This window comes from Ascaphus truei, chromosome 18, assembly GCF_040206685.1.
Source record: "Ascaphus truei isolate aAscTru1 chromosome 18, aAscTru1.hap1, whole genome shotgun sequence".
Lineage (NCBI taxonomy): Eukaryota > Metazoa > Chordata > Amphibia > Anura > Ascaphidae > Ascaphus > Ascaphus truei.
In genome coordinates this window covers 21,961,326-21,979,179 of record NC_134500.1, presented here as the reverse complement: position 1 = coordinate 21,979,179, position 17,854 = coordinate 21,961,326, and the positions used below count along the sequence as shown (strand labels likewise).

General features: G+C 43.9%; 1 protein-coding gene across 13 annotated transcripts in view; it reads right to left on the bottom strand.

Annotated features, from left to right (window-relative positions):
• Window positions 1-17,854, bottom strand: part of TJP1 (tight junction protein 1) — a 312,644-nt gene that overhangs the window by 177,386 nt on the left and 117,404 nt on the right. The window lies entirely within an intron of this gene.

The window sequence follows — 17,854 nt, the reverse complement described above, 5'->3', positions numbered from 1 at the left end:
GCACCCCCAAAAGGTCAGGTTTTTCGGATATCCCAGTTTCAGCACAGGTGGCTCAATCAGGGGCTCAGTTGAAGTTTGCCCAACCTGTGCTGAAGCAGGGACTGATTGCGCCACCTGTGCTGAAGCAGAGATACCCTGAAAACTTGAACTGCTGTGGGGGTGGGGGGTGTTGAGGACTGGAGTTAGCACCTGTGCTGTAAGGTGGGATAAGCACAGATGACGTGCTATCGCATGATAAGCCAATTGACTTTAGTGGGACTTTTTCTGCAATAGCACATCATCTGCGCTATCACAATTTACAGAATGAGCCCCGTAATCTTGGTACAGGGATTTTTCCCACCAAGTTGATACAAAGAAAAATGGAAAATCCCGCTACAAGTACTCTAGAAATAATTCCAACCACTAAATCAGGGGTGGGCAACTCCAGTCCTCAAGGGCCACCAACAGGTCAAGTTTTCAGGATACCCCTGCTTCAGTGCAGGTGGACCAATCTCAACGCTATGTAACAAACCCCACACTCAAACAAAATGGGACACTTCGGCACAGCCATCGTGCCGCCACCGCCAATCAGCCCACACGGGACGGATTGAGCTACCTGTGCTGAAGCAGGGATATCCTGAAAACCTGACCTGTAGGTGGCCCTTGATGACTGGCGTTGTCACCCTTGCACTAAAGAGTCAATAACAATAAAGGACTAAATAAAATGAAGTATATATTTGAAAGATGTGGGGTGCTAATCCTGTGCCCAACGCTCGCAAAAGTAAATAAGGAACCACTTCCAAAGAATAGGGTCACCTACAAAATGGCTGCACTGGGAATACCGTGGCGGATCAACATATCCCCTGTTTTCAGGGATTACCTGTCTTTTGAGTTGATTTCATGAATATACTCATTCAATTGCTTATATGAATATGGATTCACCCATGATGTCTATAATCTGGATTTAATCATATTACTAGCCTGGTACTAGAGAATTTATTTACGCTCCTCATGTGTGGTGCTCACCTGCAGGTTTACAGAAGGGCCTGAGCTTCTGTTAGTTGGGGATGAACAGGACAGGCTTTTGGGATCAGGAGCTCTCATCTTGTCTGGTACCGTGCCTCCATTCCTACAGGGCCTATCAGAAATAGGTGCAATCCTTGTAGAAAACCTCTTTCCCTCCCCCTGAAAGACTGCAGCTTCAGGCAGGAGTATGAAAACATAACTGGGTCTTTATTGCAAACTGGTAAAGCATAGATCACATATTGCATCATACCTTCTTTGTGTGTCCTTGGAGCCAAATCAAGGAGCTTGAGACCCCAAGAGTCTCTCTTTAGCTCCCATACTCCCTCATGGAGTATGGGGTATCTGCTTCCTCTCCCTTGCGGGAGGAAGGCTTGAAACCAGATCCCTGGCCCAGTTTGGATTACACCCCACTCCCCCTGAGGGGAGATGATAGGACACACCTCTCTCACTAAGGAGTGAGTGATAGACCAACTACATTTGGCTGCAGCTCCTTTTTGTTACCAGGGGAAGGGCTCCAGGTCTTCGCCCCGTATGGGCAGTACCTAGGCCTTAAGCCACTTCCTGTCACTCAAGGGGGCCGTTTACTACAGAAGGGCGTAGATTTAACCCTAACACTGTCTGCGCTGGTACCAGGGCTTATGTGTTAGGCAGGGAATTAGTTGCCCAGGGGGTTCCTGGCTACACACTTCATACCAAAACATATACAAATACCGCTAAAGGGAATATACTGGGACAGCCATGTCTAGCTGTATCACATAACTTGGTTAAAACAGAGTGACTATGAGTAGTATACAAATACATGCAAGTCAAAGAAAAAATGACTTTACCATATATGTATCACTCGATGAGCCACTGAAATGTATATCTAACGCAAAATTGCTCTATATATGCGAAAAATAGCGTCACCGAAAGGGCATCAATACAACATGAATGTACATTCGATTATCAGAGTTCAAAAGGAACGTCTGTGTGATACAGTCAAAGAATCGGATAATCTTGTAAAAAGTGATGATGAAAAATCCTGCAAAGCAAAAATAGCCATGCAATCCCCCAGCAGATACTCCTTGTGGAAAAGAACCGGCACAATTGTAGATTGCCTGGAATAGATTTGTTTCACTTAAATGAGTATCGATTTGTTCACATCCGCACGTGCCAGTGTGTTACGGTTGCATCATTTGTATGGCAATGAAGTCCGTATCGATGGCGGCCTCTACCTCCGTAGTGGGACCATATATTTGCTCAGCAAACAATATTATACTGTATATATGACACTGTTATAGTGACTGATGAAAGATCCTCATATATATATATATATAGCTAAACTGGTTCCCACCCAAAAAACATGCCCTGGCATACGCAACAATCTAAACAGTCTTTGCACACGGCAATAAAGGGTTTTTCTTATCTGATAGTGCAGTGTTTGGAGCGGACGTTTCCGCTTCAGCATGGCATCGCGTCCTTCCTTCGGCCCCACGTGAGCTCAGAGAAACTCTTCTCTGTAAGTCCAATGCCAAGGACAGGACATCTCCTCTTCAGCATGGTCTCTCGCCCTTCCTTCTCCTTTCTGGGATTAATCACAGGCAGTACTTGCAGGCTCCGCGACCACCATCCAGCGGGCCTAGGGGTCTGTGCCAGCTTTCACAGCTGGGGAGGACGCTTCTCTGTCCCCTTCTCTGGGACAGCAATCTCTCATTCTCTGGCAGCTTCCTGTGTCTTTTAAAACGCTTCCTCATCCAAAACTCCATGAGCAATCAGGAGTTCAGCATTCTCAATTAGGCAGCAGCTGCTGCTGGCTACTCTAGGGGATTAACTCTCTGAGAGCTGGAAAGGTCCCCCTTACTGCACTGTTCCAGCACCTGGAGGATAGTGATGGTATCACAATATGTGTGTATATATATGTGTGTGTGTATATATATATATATATATATATATATATATATATATATAGCTATATATATATATGGCTATATATATATAAACTTCTCATCTTCCTTCTAGATCTGAACAGAGCCTTTGGTCTTTCCATCAATATAAAAAGGAGTAGAGATAGATCCATATTAATATTATGTTCCTCTGCAAGATTCATTTCACTCTCACAGGACAATGCTTATTAGCCGCCGGTGATCTTCATAGCGCGCACGCTTATGCCACTCACAAACAATCAACCTCCACAGCATAGAAGGAAACCGACACGTTTCACCTCCCTGATGTATGGAAATCTATTCAGGGCAATCTCCTGCAGGATTGCAGTACTATTTTTAGCTTTGCAGGACTTTTCATCATGGTTTAACTTTCTACAAGATTACCCAATTCTTCGACTTTATCCCACAGACGTTGCTTTTGAACTCTGATAGTCGAATGCACATTTGTGAATTAATGCCGTATTGATCTCCTTTCGGTGACACATTATATTGCATACTATAATGTTTTCAGGGTATGTAATTCTTGCTATTTTTAATATATACCGAGCAATTTTGATTTAGATACAAATTACAATGGCTGATTGAGTGATACATATATGATGAAGTCATTTTTTCTTTGACTTACATGTATTTCTATACTACACATATTCACTCTGTTTTTGCCAAGTTATGTAATATAGGTAGAGATGGCATCTCAGTATATTCCCTATGTCTGTATTTTTATATATGTTTGAATGACACAACTGCCGTCAATTGGGAAATTTTAGGTTAGTACATATGTGCACATAAGCACAATTGAAATTTCTTTTTTTTCCGTGCGTCAATTTTGTGCCAAAAAAAGCCATTTGCAATGTTTAATACATAGTGTCAAGACTTCAAGTGCTGGTAGGACCTGAGTGGCTGGAACAGTAGGGGGCAGGCGTGGAGGCATCAGGTTTATAAGCAGGGGTCCATGTCAGGCGGCAAGAATCGTGGTCGGATTCACAAGCAAGGGTCGGCAGCAGGACATCCACAGTGACAGAGGCAGGGACAAGGGAAGAACAGACGGGGACAAGCCTAGTGCAGGCAAGGGCCTTTATTACGGAACAGGAACAGATACAGGAACAAGCTCAACCAGAAGTCAGGGAACACAACACAAAGTAAAGGCAAGGAAGAACAGGAAACCGGAAACTATAAAGACAGGCAGAGACAGAGGACAGGAGCACCAAGAGGAGACACAGAGGAAAACCCAGAGCAGACAGAAAACAGCAGCACACCCGGTGGCCAGACGAAGGAACGGTGGCTGGGAGCAGGATGTCTAGAAGACTCTGACACATAGGCCCAAAATTATTTTCCAAAAGCTCTGGTTGGAAACAGCTTACCTAGAGATGTGTAATATTCCCCAATATTCCCCAATACTGGCATCAGACATTTCTCTCAATACCCTAACCACTGTGTTCCATGAACTGGGAAATTGAAAACTCCACAGGGCTGTAAACTCTCACGTAAGCCTTTACAAACATGCGAAAATCTAAAACACTTTGCGAACTGCAAGAAATTCTAGTAACAACACTCTGCTCTACTATTGCTGTTGTATTTAGGGCTATATGTACTAAGCAGTGTCTTGCAGCTTAGCAATACTTAGTACATTTCTCATTCTACTGACATTATGTGGCTGATTAATCCCCTCCATTGTAGAAGACGTGGGATCACTATGAAATTGCATATATAGTTTTTATATGAACTTACCCCCCTACAAATAAACTTAACACCCCCCCTAAAAATACACTTACCACCCCCTCATAAATACACCTACCAGCACCCCCACAAATACACCTACTAGCCCCACCCCCACAAATACACTTAACATCCCTGACAAATACACCTACCACCCCCCAATACACTTACCTCTGGTTGCCGCCGCCGGGCCCCGGTTCTCCACAACTGCTGCCTTGTCCCATGCTGGGCCTCTGTCTCCCGCCGGTGCATGCCAGAGGCTGAGTCTGACTTCTGGATGAACCCAGGTTGGAGAGGGAGGACGGCGTGGGAAGAGGAGGCAGCAGCTGAGGAGAGCCGGGAACTGTGTCCCGGCTGTGGCAACCAGAGGCTCAGCAGCTTGGCCCGGCCACTAGTTGCCGCCGCCGGGCTCCGGATCTCCTCAGCTGCTGCCTCATCCCATGCTGAGCCTCTCTTTCTCCAACCAGTGCAGGTCGGAAGCTAGGTCAGGCTCAGCTTCCGGTGTGCCCCAGTTGTAAAGAGAGTGAGAGCCCCGGCTTGGGTAGAAGTAGCAGCTGGAGAGAGTCGGGCAACTACCAGTGCTGGCCGGGCCCCCCGCAGCCACCGGGACCAGGACAATTGATCCGGCTCTCTCCTTGTCGGCAGCCCTGTTCATATGTCTTAAAGAGGTCTATAACCCTGCCTTTATCTCGAAGGCTATGGCCCCGCTGTCTGCTCGGCACACGCGGCTGCCAGGCTGGAGGCGGTCTGCCGTGAGCTGGAGGGGGAGGAGGGGGCGTGATGGAGGCATGGTGAGGGGCGTGGCCATGATGTCACCAGGCAGGTTCGCCCTCCTTGGCTGAACCACTGGGGGGGCGTGGCCACCACGCTCATCGTTGGTATTGAGCACAATTTTCCTGTCTGTAGAACCCCACTGAGGGGCGGCTCTTATCCCAGCAGCGCCGGCAGCTGGGACCTGGCCTTAGCATACAATGCTTCCACCCCAGCCAGGGATTCTGGGTAATGCCATGAAAATTAGCACTCAGTGTGTCACTTAGTTCTTCTTGTCCATTTTAACATGGAACCCGCTAAGATTATGCCGGCCACATTACACAGCTTTTTCATTTAACATTGTAACTCCTTCAATGCACTGCCGGACCTTCTGGCAACGACTGATTTAAGAGGCCTGGGACAACTGGACTTGTGTTTCACAACAACCCTCTTGGGCTCCATGGTGAAGAATTCCTCAATCCCAAAATGCAATGGAGTGCTGCATAAACGTGAACTCTCGCACATCATTTGGTAATGTTCAGTTGGTCTGTAGTTGAAAGAGTTCATGATGGAGCCAGCACATGTGGTATCCTTGAATTTCACAATATTGTTTAACCAAAATGAATCAGTACAGTAAATAACACTTATCTTAGTAAACGTATATTTCATGACCCTAAAGCATTGGTGAGCAACAGGTGTGCGGCCATCAGAGGCTTCACCGGTGGCCCCCAACTTCTGTCCATCCCAGCAGCCCACTCTCCCTCTCTCCCACAGTGCAGAGGGAGTGGATAGGCTGCTGGTGTGGCTCTTGGCTTCTTCTCACTCCCTGTGCTTCCTAATGACCATGGTTAAGGAGAGGGTGGGACAGTACTCATCCATGTGCTGGCATTAGAAAGCTGACTAGAGGGTGCTGGGAGAAGCTCCTACCCTCGGCTGCAATGTCCCATCTGCCTGTGCAGCATATATATGTGAGCAATTGCCGTTTTGAGGGCTTAAGGACTGCACATGTGGCCCTGGAGGTATATCATGCTGCCTACCACTGACCCAAAGGGTCTATTCTCCAAGGTGTAAAATTGGTACCACGTCATTAACAGTCATTAAGTCCCATCAACTAGGTGATTAGTTGTTGACATCTCATCTACAATCTCATTACTTGCCCCATAGACCTCTATGCCTCTATGTCGGGCATATGTTTCAAGGCTAAAAGGACATAATTCTGGGGCCAAACAAATTAGCCGTTTTTGTTTCAAAGAAGAGAATCCAACCGAAATCAGTACATTTTGAGCAATGTTTTTGCACCAGAATCACCCAAATTTTGCCTCCAGCAATAACCAAGTTAACTGTATTCATGTTGAAAATACATAGCTCAGTACCACTCAACTGAAACAAATTGAGACCCTCTTTGTAGTTCAGTCTTTTTTTTTCCACATGGAAACCCAATGCATCTGATCCAATTGCTTTGACAACCTATCCTTTTATCAGTAATTCAGTTTAAGTTCCTACAAAACTAATTAGAAACTGAATATCATACATCTAATTACTACCAAGTTTTACATTTACAGTCATATTCACAATTAAAATGTTCCTACAGTAAATGTAGTAACAAATGTCTAATGTGTGTGTGTGTGTGTGTGTGTGTGTGTGTGTGTGTGTGTGTGTGTGTGTGTGTGTGTGTGTGTGTGTGTGTGTGTGTGTGTGTGTGTGTGTGTGGAGAGAGAGAAAGAGAAAGAGAGAGAGAGAAATGTGTTACTACATTTACTACATTTACTATACAGGCATACCCCGCATTAACGTACGCAATGGGACCGGAGCATGTATGTAAAGCGAAAATGTACTTAAAGTGAAGCACTACCTTTTCCCCACTTATCGATGCATGTACTGTACTGCAATCGTCATTTACGTGCATAACTGATATAAATAAGACATGTGCAACAGGCTCTATAGTCTCCCCGCTTGCGCACAGCTTCGGTACAGGGTATTGCTGTTCAGGACGTGCTGACAGGCGCATGCGTGAGCTGCCATTTGCCTATTGAGCGATGTGTACTTACTCGCGAGTGTACTTAAAGTGAGTGTCCTTAAAGCGGGGTATGCCTGTATATATATATACTTTATATATATTAGCACTGAAATGAATAATTATTAATAGGATGATGATCTAAAGACCCTTGTGTACCCGGGCTGATATTGATATCTAATATGCAATTCTAAGAATTTTTGTTTGTGAGTTTTGGAATTTATTAAATTCATTTTATATATATATATCGAGAGATCGTGAAGACGCGAGTGAAGTCCTTCCGGGTTCCGGTTCCAGAATTGAGAGAGCAATGGCGGACGCACGCTGCTTCTAAACTCTATACAAGTGGACTACAATTATCCTGGAACGAACGGCGTTCTAGCCTACCAGATATAAGACGATCCTGGGTAGCGTGGAGCGGAGGTGACCGTGGAGTCTTCATTTGGTGCATGGGCAGGTCCCATAAAATGCCTGTTTTTATCAGACAAATTGTAAGTGTGCATTTGTCTTGTCCGTGATTTATTAAAATGTTCATCTGATTTTACACAAGGATCGGGCGCTTTTTCTTTTTTCTTTCTCTAATAAGTACTATGGGAACTTGGTGAGCCCAAGAAGAAGCAGCCTGGACCTTTGTTTTATTCATTCATGGACTTCATTTGGACATAAGTATTTCTTTTTATAGTTTAACAAATTTTATTTTTGATCAGTATAATATTTTTTATGTACCGTTTGGTAACATATTTTTACTTTGTTATAATTTTGCACACTTTTACTTTTTGTTTAGTTTTTAATAATTTTATTCACAATTTTTTCTTGCAATAATTTTTGTATAGGCAAGCACTGGTTATTTCATGTAACATTTAATATTCATTATTGATATTTGGTGCAACATCTTGCCACACGTCACCAGTATAGCAGCAATTTGGGTGTGGTAGAAAAGGTGCGCTGTCTTTATTACTGTATATATATATATATATATATATATATATATATATATATATATATATATATATATATATATATATATATATACAGTGGTCGACAAATCAGCAAAAAATCTACTCGCCGAACAAAAAAATCTACTCGCCACCTACTACCACATGTGTGCTGCTTGGGCCAATAGGAGCTCGCCACGATGTTAAATCCACTCGCCCGGGGCGTGCAAATGTATAGGTTTGTCGAACACTGTATATAAATATATATATATATATATATATATATATATGTGTGTGTGTGTGTGTGTGTATATTTATATATATTAATATTATATATTTATACATATATAATTTATATATATATTAATACAATGTAATGTATTTCTCCATAAGGGATGTGTCAGATTAGTCTCAGGCACCTTTAGGTTTTAGAGAAACACTGATGAGAGTAATTCCTGGGGTAGCATGACTGAAAACTCCCCTATATAAATATTGATTGATTCAAGAACTTATAAAAGATACAGTGAAGATCACAATACCTCTAGCCGCATTAATATACCTGTGACAGAAGATTAAGCCCGGTCCCTGGCCCTGATCATCTTTTCCTGTGGCTCACCCGGTACAAAGACCCTGGAACTACCCTATTTACATGTACTTTGTCGCCCCTTGCATAGCCTTTAACTATTTATCCTTTATTCCTGAGAGATGCACTGTTTTAAAGTGTAAAAATATACTTACTGGGTTACCTGGTTATGCATGGCTGATATTCCTTTACTTAGTCCAGGAAGGTTCTGCCCGGGAAGAAGGGGGTATGTGGTGTGGGAAGGGGAGGGGAGAGTGGGGAATGGCTGGCCCTCGTGCCTGGAAGATGCTGGTCTAGAAAGCAGAGCCTTTGTCTACCTCCTGACATGGGGGGGGGGGCATCTCAGGAGATATCCGGCCGGCCAGAGGAACAGTTGCTGGGCAAGCCTCGGTAGGCCCTGTTCGGATTGGCTGCCCTGTGGGTTGTCCCTTCGGCATAGACACATTCTCAGCCCAGATTGACCAATCCAGGCAAGGCCAGGCCTTGGGCTGTGATTGGTCCAGGTACTGCATCCGTGCTGTGATTGGGTGTCGCCCTGTTTCCCATGCTTTTCAACCGAAGCGGGGAAACTATGTAAAGGGAGCCTGATCTGAGCTCAGGAGTTCATTCAGATGCTGGCGTGGAAGCCAACTAAGCATTGTGCTCCGAGAGTTTTGCCAGAGACACCCAGAATGAGGCTCGAGGACGAACCAAGCAGGAGATGTTAACTTGCTTTGGTGCCTTGGGACTTGTATGCTGCTGGAGACACGGACCGCAGGACTTTTGATTTTCAAAAGTGCTCGTTTGCGAATAGCACAACCAAGGTCTGGATGATCCCTACCCCTACAGAGTGTGGAAGCAACCCCCTGGTAAGCCTATCAATTTGTGCCTGGCACCTAGTCAGCTAGGATTACCCCGTATTCTCCAGTTTTTGGTGTCATAGCTCTGATTCGGTTCTGAGTTGCACTTGCTGGATCCGGCAGGAATAAATATTCTTTATCGAACTGCTTTATCATATCTGGTGCCTTGATCACGGACTTAAGCGCTGGTCTTCTGTGACAGTACCTATTAGCTAAACTCGTAGAGGATATAGACTACCACATTGGAAGACTTATACTACACATACTAACAGTAGATAGATGTGCAATCTTTACAGCATGGAACAGTCATTTAGCCCCATCCCAACGAGTAGTGATACAGAGAATAAAATAAATTATGACTATGGAGAAACTCCCTGCTTTCCTAAAACATACAGTTGATTGGTTTATTAAGACGTGGGATCCTTGGATAAATAATTAGGAATAAAAAAGTCCATTCCCTTCTCTTAAGAATAAGATTAAGAGGACCGACACAGTACAGACTATACGGAGAAAGGATGAGATGCACCAGGGTTAATTAGTCTAAGAACACTGAGGATGACGACAGAACTCAGGAAGGAAAATGATAGAAATCAGGGTTTAATTAAAGCAGAGAGGAACAATCCTGGGTAAACAGGATAGCCGGCAATGTAACATGAACAGGACTGCGAAACAGGGGCAGGAACTGGCAAACATGGAAACTGGGACAGGACTGGGACATGGGCAATAAAATTACAAGTAAAAAAAAAAAAAAGAAGAAGAAAGAAACGGAAAACAGTCGTTAATTCTACCTTGTCCTCAGTATCAGTATATCAAAGGCCTTTAGTGGAGAACATATAGAGAAGAAAACTACTGGACAGAATGCATCATGTGACAATAAATGTCCATCAGCCAAATATCTGGCTGATTTTCAAAGTCAACTTTGTTTCATGTAAACACAGAAAGACAGCTCATATCATAAATCTGCCCTCATTGTGACTTGTATACATTTTTGTGACACATCCATTGCGCCCTAGGAGGCTTGGCGGACATGCACAAGAATTCATGCTAAAAAAAGACCCTATGCATTTCATGCTACGAAAGAGTACAGGGATATTGTAGGTCAAGCCGATGCGCACTCAGCCACTCCAGAGGCTACGTTTGTACTGTACATTATCTGAACTGAAAGCACGATACTTTTTTTTTAAAGTAGCAGATTTCTAATGTGTAATGAGTCGCCATCGCTTGGGAGAACATTTGTGAATGTGGATTAAGTGTTTCACAAATGTGTGCAAAAGTTTCACAAGGCTCTGTTAAATCGGACTCGTCACGTCACCTAAAACCAGACCGGACGTTAGGTTCCCTGACTTACTGCGGTGTCCTCAAAGCTAATGGTATCCAAAAACAATGTCCGAATTACATCTCATTCACATAGACTTTTTCCCTGCTCACTCATTTTTACACTGTTTACAGTATGCCTGAAAATGAGCCCGAAATCAAATGTAAGCGCCTCCCACTGACCTTGAAAGCGCCTTATCAGAGCAGCACAGGATAAGACAGTTTTCTCTGATAAAGCTCTTTGAATTCAGCCTGGAAAACATCTCAATGCTGCCCGACGGGGATGGAGCAAGTACAGGGTCAGATTTCCCTTTAGGCCCGGGCCTAAGGCAGCAATATTTGGGGGTAGCAAAAATGTGTTGTCCCCCCCCCCCCATTTGCATTTGCCGCGCTCTCGGGCCTATCGGACTTAATGGGAAGGGACTTACTCACCTGTGCCGGCCACCTCCATTCTGCCGCCCTGCTTCTCCTTCAAAATTGAGCGTCATATGACGTTGCAGATGTCACAAATGACGTCACATGGCATCATGTTGCTATAGCAACCGTGACGTTGCGGCGTCAAATGACGGCATAATGGCGGGTTACCATGGTAACGTGACGCCGTGCGACGTCACATTGGCGACGTCCACGGCGTCATTTGATGCTGGGTTTTGAAGGAGAAGCGGGGTGGCAGAAACAGGCGGCAAACACAGGGAAGTGTCTAAGGGAGGCGGTTTTGGATATCCGCCACTGAGCAAGTAGGAACCAACAGCAGTTGCCATGTGAACGCTCATGCTTTGGCCTTTTAAAATTAAAATGAACAAAAAAAAACAACAGCTACGAAAAAATCCCAGAAAAGAGTTCTGATCTTTTTAAAGATCATCGTATTGAGTTCATTTTTAAAAGAGGTAATTGTGGGGAGTACTTCAACTTGAACCTTTTTTAGTGCCGGAGGTCCAATGGCACCAGAGTCTTACTGGACCTGCGGCATTTGCAGTCATGTCACTGCTTCACCAGTGGTAAGGGAAGTGAAGGAGGCTGTCTGACCAGACCATGGAAAATTAGTATTTCCTCATTCTGTACCTGGTATGTGAGTAGGGCCACTGGAGTGCCCGGGACTGTGACGTACCAGTTACAGATGTAGCACGACTGTCTCCGGAGCCATGGAGACACCAAAAAGCCTGGCTCCGGAGACAGTGTTTGCCGCGACATTGCTGCAGGGGGTCCATGCTTCCCGATCAGACCCCCCACAGCGATAGCCCACTGGCACCAGGGCAGCCGCGGTCACACATCTTGCCCTGCTGCCGGACACAGTAAGACTGGCTACATCTCTACATCAGAAGGGTTTTTCTTCCAAGCCCCATGTAGGGTTCAAAACGTCGCCCAGAGCCTGCGGTCAGCACCTCGTCTCCAAGGAAGTTTGGAAGACATCAGATATACAATAGCAGCGTGGAAACTACTTGTACCATAACCGAGAGAGAGCATCGAGTCACATCCAACAGATTGGGTGAGCTGCTCCAATGGACTTTAAGTTATTTGCCTCCATCTGTTGGAGTTGCCGGTATTATTAACTTTGCTTGACTGTGTATATAAGGAGCAGGACTTTGAAATCTAAATGAAGCAAAGACACTGATAGTGGCCCCTCCCAAAATATTACATTGGAGATATGTTATGAGGAAGCAGACCTCAGGAGGACATTGTTTTTTTTTTATATATTGTTTGGATTCTCCCCATCCCCTTTTTTTTCTACCCTCAATGTGTGGCGCTTTATTTTCTTATTAATTATTTTTAGCATGTATGTATATCTTTATTTATATAGCGCCATCTATGTACATAGCGCTTCACAGCAGTAACACACGTGACATACTAATATAACATATAATGGGAATAAGCGCTTGAGACTGAGACATAAAAGTGACATTTTGCAAAAAGGAGTCCCTGGCCAGAAGAGCTTACAATCTAAGTGGTAAGTACGAAGAACGTACAGAGACGGTAGGAGGGGGTTCTGGTTAGTGCGTCTGCAAGGGGCAAGGTCCATGTATAAGTTGTATTGTATCAGCCATGGTGCATACTAAGAAAACCTGTTAGAAATACTGAGATAAGATGCCAAGAGCTGGTTGAATAAAATGATTGTTTATTTTTTACTTTTGAGTGCTTCATTCCTACATTGCTGTTATATATATTTAACTCTGTCTTGCTCCATTACTCACCATATTTTCCTGTTAAAATATGTTATCAATCAATAAATTATTAACATGGGGAGGAGTATAACTTTTCCCCCCAACAATATCTATTAATATGATGCCATTAAAATGTATCACTACCCTAAACGAAAATCTAATTTTCTCTTAGACAGGGAACATCCACCCTTTAAGTTGGATGACTGCCTGAATTTGACTGCTTTATTATGAGTAGTCATTTTTGAGCTTTGTTTGCACAAATTTATTCACAACAGGATTACACTATGTAGTGTTTCTTTATTTCATAACTACGAGACGAGCTGCCCTGATTTGTTGGAGGATCACCTGGTGCAAGACGAGTGGAACAGTCTTTATCAAGGGTTGCAGTTTGTTTCTAAGTTTCTTAATTTTTTCTTTAGATCACTTGATTGTTATTATCACACTGCTTTATTATTTACACATATGTGGTTGAATTGTATATTGTCACATTTAGGGTGTGTTTAGAGCACTATTGTTAGTTTTTTTTTTTTTCTCTTAGACCTGCATGGTCATTACAGCTCTGCACTACAGTATACAGTAACTACTGTATACACCAAGCCCTTCCAGTTCCCAATGTAACCAGGAGGAGTCAGATAAGAGCTTGTATAATACTGTTTGTGATCAAGATACTGTAGCACATATTGGCAAATGTTTGCACAGTTTGTATAGTAACTCAGGCAAATAGTGCATTTACTAAGCATTCATGCTTCAATTAGATAAGAAATGTATGACAGAATTGAATGGCTAACTAATAGTTGAAAAGAGTAGATGAAAAGTAGGTGGAGCGCAGAAATATTAGAAATATACTCTAATAATGGATAATAGTGATGGATTATAAGACATGTGAAGAAAATATCAAATAAAAATTGTCTCACTCCATTTACTCACATGTAATAAAACTGTTAAGCGTTTGTATATCGGGAGATGTTCTTTTCTTCCCTGGGTCGGACCGTTCACTCAGAAACATAGACCAAACATAGTACAGATCGTACAAAATATATATCTATTGGAAACAGTAACTTGGGTAATCCCACTCACATTTGCTCAAATAAAATTAGGCATGTAGTGCATATAGCACAACAGGAAGCACAACAGGAAGCACAACCGCCGATGGCGTGATCAGTGCTGCGATCTCACTGATCCTCCCTGAACACAGGGATCATAGCAGGCTCTAGACCTCTAACTTGGAAGCCCACTATATCCGAGGACTAACATGAAACCATCCGCTATCTACAGTATAAGAAATGTAACTGAAGCTATAAGATGAGACAGTGAATCAATAGCAAGCAACTTGTAGGCCAGTGTTTTTCAACAGGGGTTTCCTGGAGCCCTTGAGTTCCCCGCAATTTTCAGGTCAATAGGTCGCCACACCGGATGACTCCAAGGCTTCCTATTGGCCAGCAGGACGTGGGAGCTTTGATAATCGGCCATTACGTGAACCCCAGCTAGTGAGCTGGAGCAGCTACCGGCACCCCCTATGGATTTAAGTATCTGTGAACCAAGGGGTCCCCAGAGCTAAAATTGAAGGGGTTCAGCTGCGGGGACCCTTCCTTCAATCCTATGTACAAAATGGACAAAAAAGGGAAAGAACATGGTGAGCTTGGATTGAAAAGCTGTGTAATACGGCAGGCATAATCTTATAGGGTCCATGTTAAAATGGATAAGCAGTAAAGAGTGGCTCACTGTGTGCTAATTTGCATTTCATTACCCAGAATTCCTGGCTCTAGTGGAAGATTTGTTTGATAAGCGATAATGGGGAAATACAGGGTTACAGACCTGTCTGAGACATGCAAATGTACCTACAAGTGGTATTTTTATTTACTGTACCAAATACAGAAGAATTTACAATGCATCTGATTTCAGACGTGCTATTAAAGAGGGTTGGGGTTCCTTACAATGCATCGGATCTCAGACGCGCTATTAGAGAGGGTTTGGTTCCTTATAATGCACCGGATCTCAAACGCGCTATTAGAGAGGGTTGGGGTACCCTCAAATATCCTGTTATTATAGTGTTCCTTAACCAAAAAAAGGTTGGAGACACTTCCATTACAAATCAGCTTTCCAAACAAAAGTTCAAAAGCAACAGCAAAAGTGAACAGTAGGTATTCCTATCCATGTTCTTCCATTCATTTGTTCTTTACATATTGTTAGGGTTATATGCAGCATCCTACAATACAAACTGATACAGGAACAATTCCAGTCCAATAGTTTGATGAGCCGGCCTGAAGCCACAGAAAGACAGATCTGAACCCAGATGTAATGGTTCACTGTGCAGTGCTACAGGCCACAGGCCTCTTCTATTCTGATCAGTTTGCCTAACCTACTAAAATCCAAAGAATGCTTTCAGGGAATTACAATTTCGGTCTTCTACTGCAGAAACATCTTTTTCTCACCCAAATCCCCACTGCTGCTTTTTTTGTGTCAAATTCCTTGCACATTAAGTAGAAGTTTCCAGGTCTCAATGGTAATCTGACTTTCTAATTAACCTTAAGAATGTGAACTGCTCTTCCGTGCTATAATTAATGACATACACTCTGCTAGCTTGTTGTTGCTATGTCTTTGCCTGACTTTCTTTGGAGAAAATCACTGATTTAAAGGGCTTATTTATCATTCTCTCCTGTCTGCAATCCCAGGGCAATCCCAGTGCAAAAACATTGCACCAGATATGTCAGTGACGGAAATACCATTGGAATGTGAATGCTTTTTTCTTCCTACATCGGCTGCCAGTTTTTTTCTCTTCTTTTTGCAGCTTTGATAAATGAGCCCCAAAGTTTGCTGAATGCACAACAGATGCAATATTGGTGCAAAAAGCAGCTCGAGCTGTGTTGTACTGTACATTTCGGAGCTGTTTTTGTGCTGCAATTGTACAGGTTGTCCTCGCTTACCGACGTCGCATTTTCCAACGGATTCCTTATCCAATGCCGCATAATGCAGTCCGCCAGACGCATTATCCGACGCCAGACCCGCTTTTCCGACGGTCACCGCCACCAATTAACATGTGACCCGCAATCTGACGGTCCGTCAAGCGACGGGACGCATTCCGTCAGAAAAGCGAGGACCGCCTGTACGGGTATTGCACCAGTTTTGCACCAAGAAGACTTTGACAATTAGGGACTTATTCTATAAACTGCAATAACGCCAATCCAGCATTGACTTAAATTGGGTACCAGATCAGCGCTATCTATTGCACCTTATAGCATAAGGGCCATAGTCTTCCTTATTTTTAACATGCCTCTTGCTCTGCATCTTATAATGGCCACAGGGGGCTTGTTCTATAAACTGAACCAGTACCAACCTGGCCTTGACTTCAATGGAGCTTTCCATGCGGTAGCACCAGATATTGTCATTATCGCAGAATAACTATACTGAATAAGTTCCATAAAAAAAGTATGTGTACTACGTAGCACTCCACAACCAAATCCATATGAAAAGTACAGTAAATGATATGTGCACGGGAACAAGGGGTAACCTCTAACCCCCAAGCAATTCAGTAATATAAACAGGGGTCCCCAGCACACAATAAAGGAATAAAGACAAAATCTGTCAACAAAAGAATCAATGTATTGAATGTAGCTACACAATCAGCCCTGGCAAAGGGTCTGCTCCTCCCCTCCTCTCCCTACACAAGATGCTCTCTCCCCCACCCCGCTCCCAATGTGGGACGGAGGGGAAGCGCCGTTGCAAGCCCGCGCCCACCCTCCCAGCTTCACTCACGCCCGCCAACCCAGACAGCAGCCGCAGAATTAGCCTGCCAGTCTCGCCCCCCCCCAGCCGCCCACCACCTGCACCCCCCCCCCCCCCCCTGCGCCCCCGAGCCTATTTCGCGTCTGGCGGGCAAGGAAGCAGCACCCGTCCGGTCAAGGTTAGTCACCCACCCACTCAAAGTATAATCTGCTTAATTTAGCAATAGGTACTGTATATAGACATAGATATAGGGATATCAAATAAGGACGCCACCATGTAAGACACATACTTAATAAACCAATATTAACCATATAATTTAATAAGGAACAGACATAAATCAGCACAGAAATAGCTACAATGTAGAAGATAGAGATAGATTATTATAAGTGCTTGCAATTCTTCAAGGTCTGCACTCCACTTCATACAAACAATGAATGAAAAAACATCTTTGCAAGACGCCAGACAGGACAAACATCTCATAAACAAGTGACCACAATGATACAGCAAGCTACGTATAACATTTCCGTAATAAGGGGCAAAACATCCACATGTAATGGTTGTGTATTAGAGAAATAAGCTGCACTCCTGAGGTCTTGTAAATTCCAATCATAATCGACATTTATTGTGGAGGGATCGACATTTCGGTCCCCAACCGGGACCTTTGTAAGACAATTCATTTACACCAGGGGTGGCCAACTCCAGTCCTCAAAGGCCACCAACAGGTCCGTTTTTGAGGTTACCCCTGCTTCAGCACAGGTGAATTCAGCAATCAGTGACTGACCCACTGATTGAGCTACCTGCGCTGAAGCAGGGATATCTTTTAAACCTGACCTGTTGGTGGACCTTGGGGACTGGGGTTGACCACACCTGATATACACTGCACTTCACCCCTAG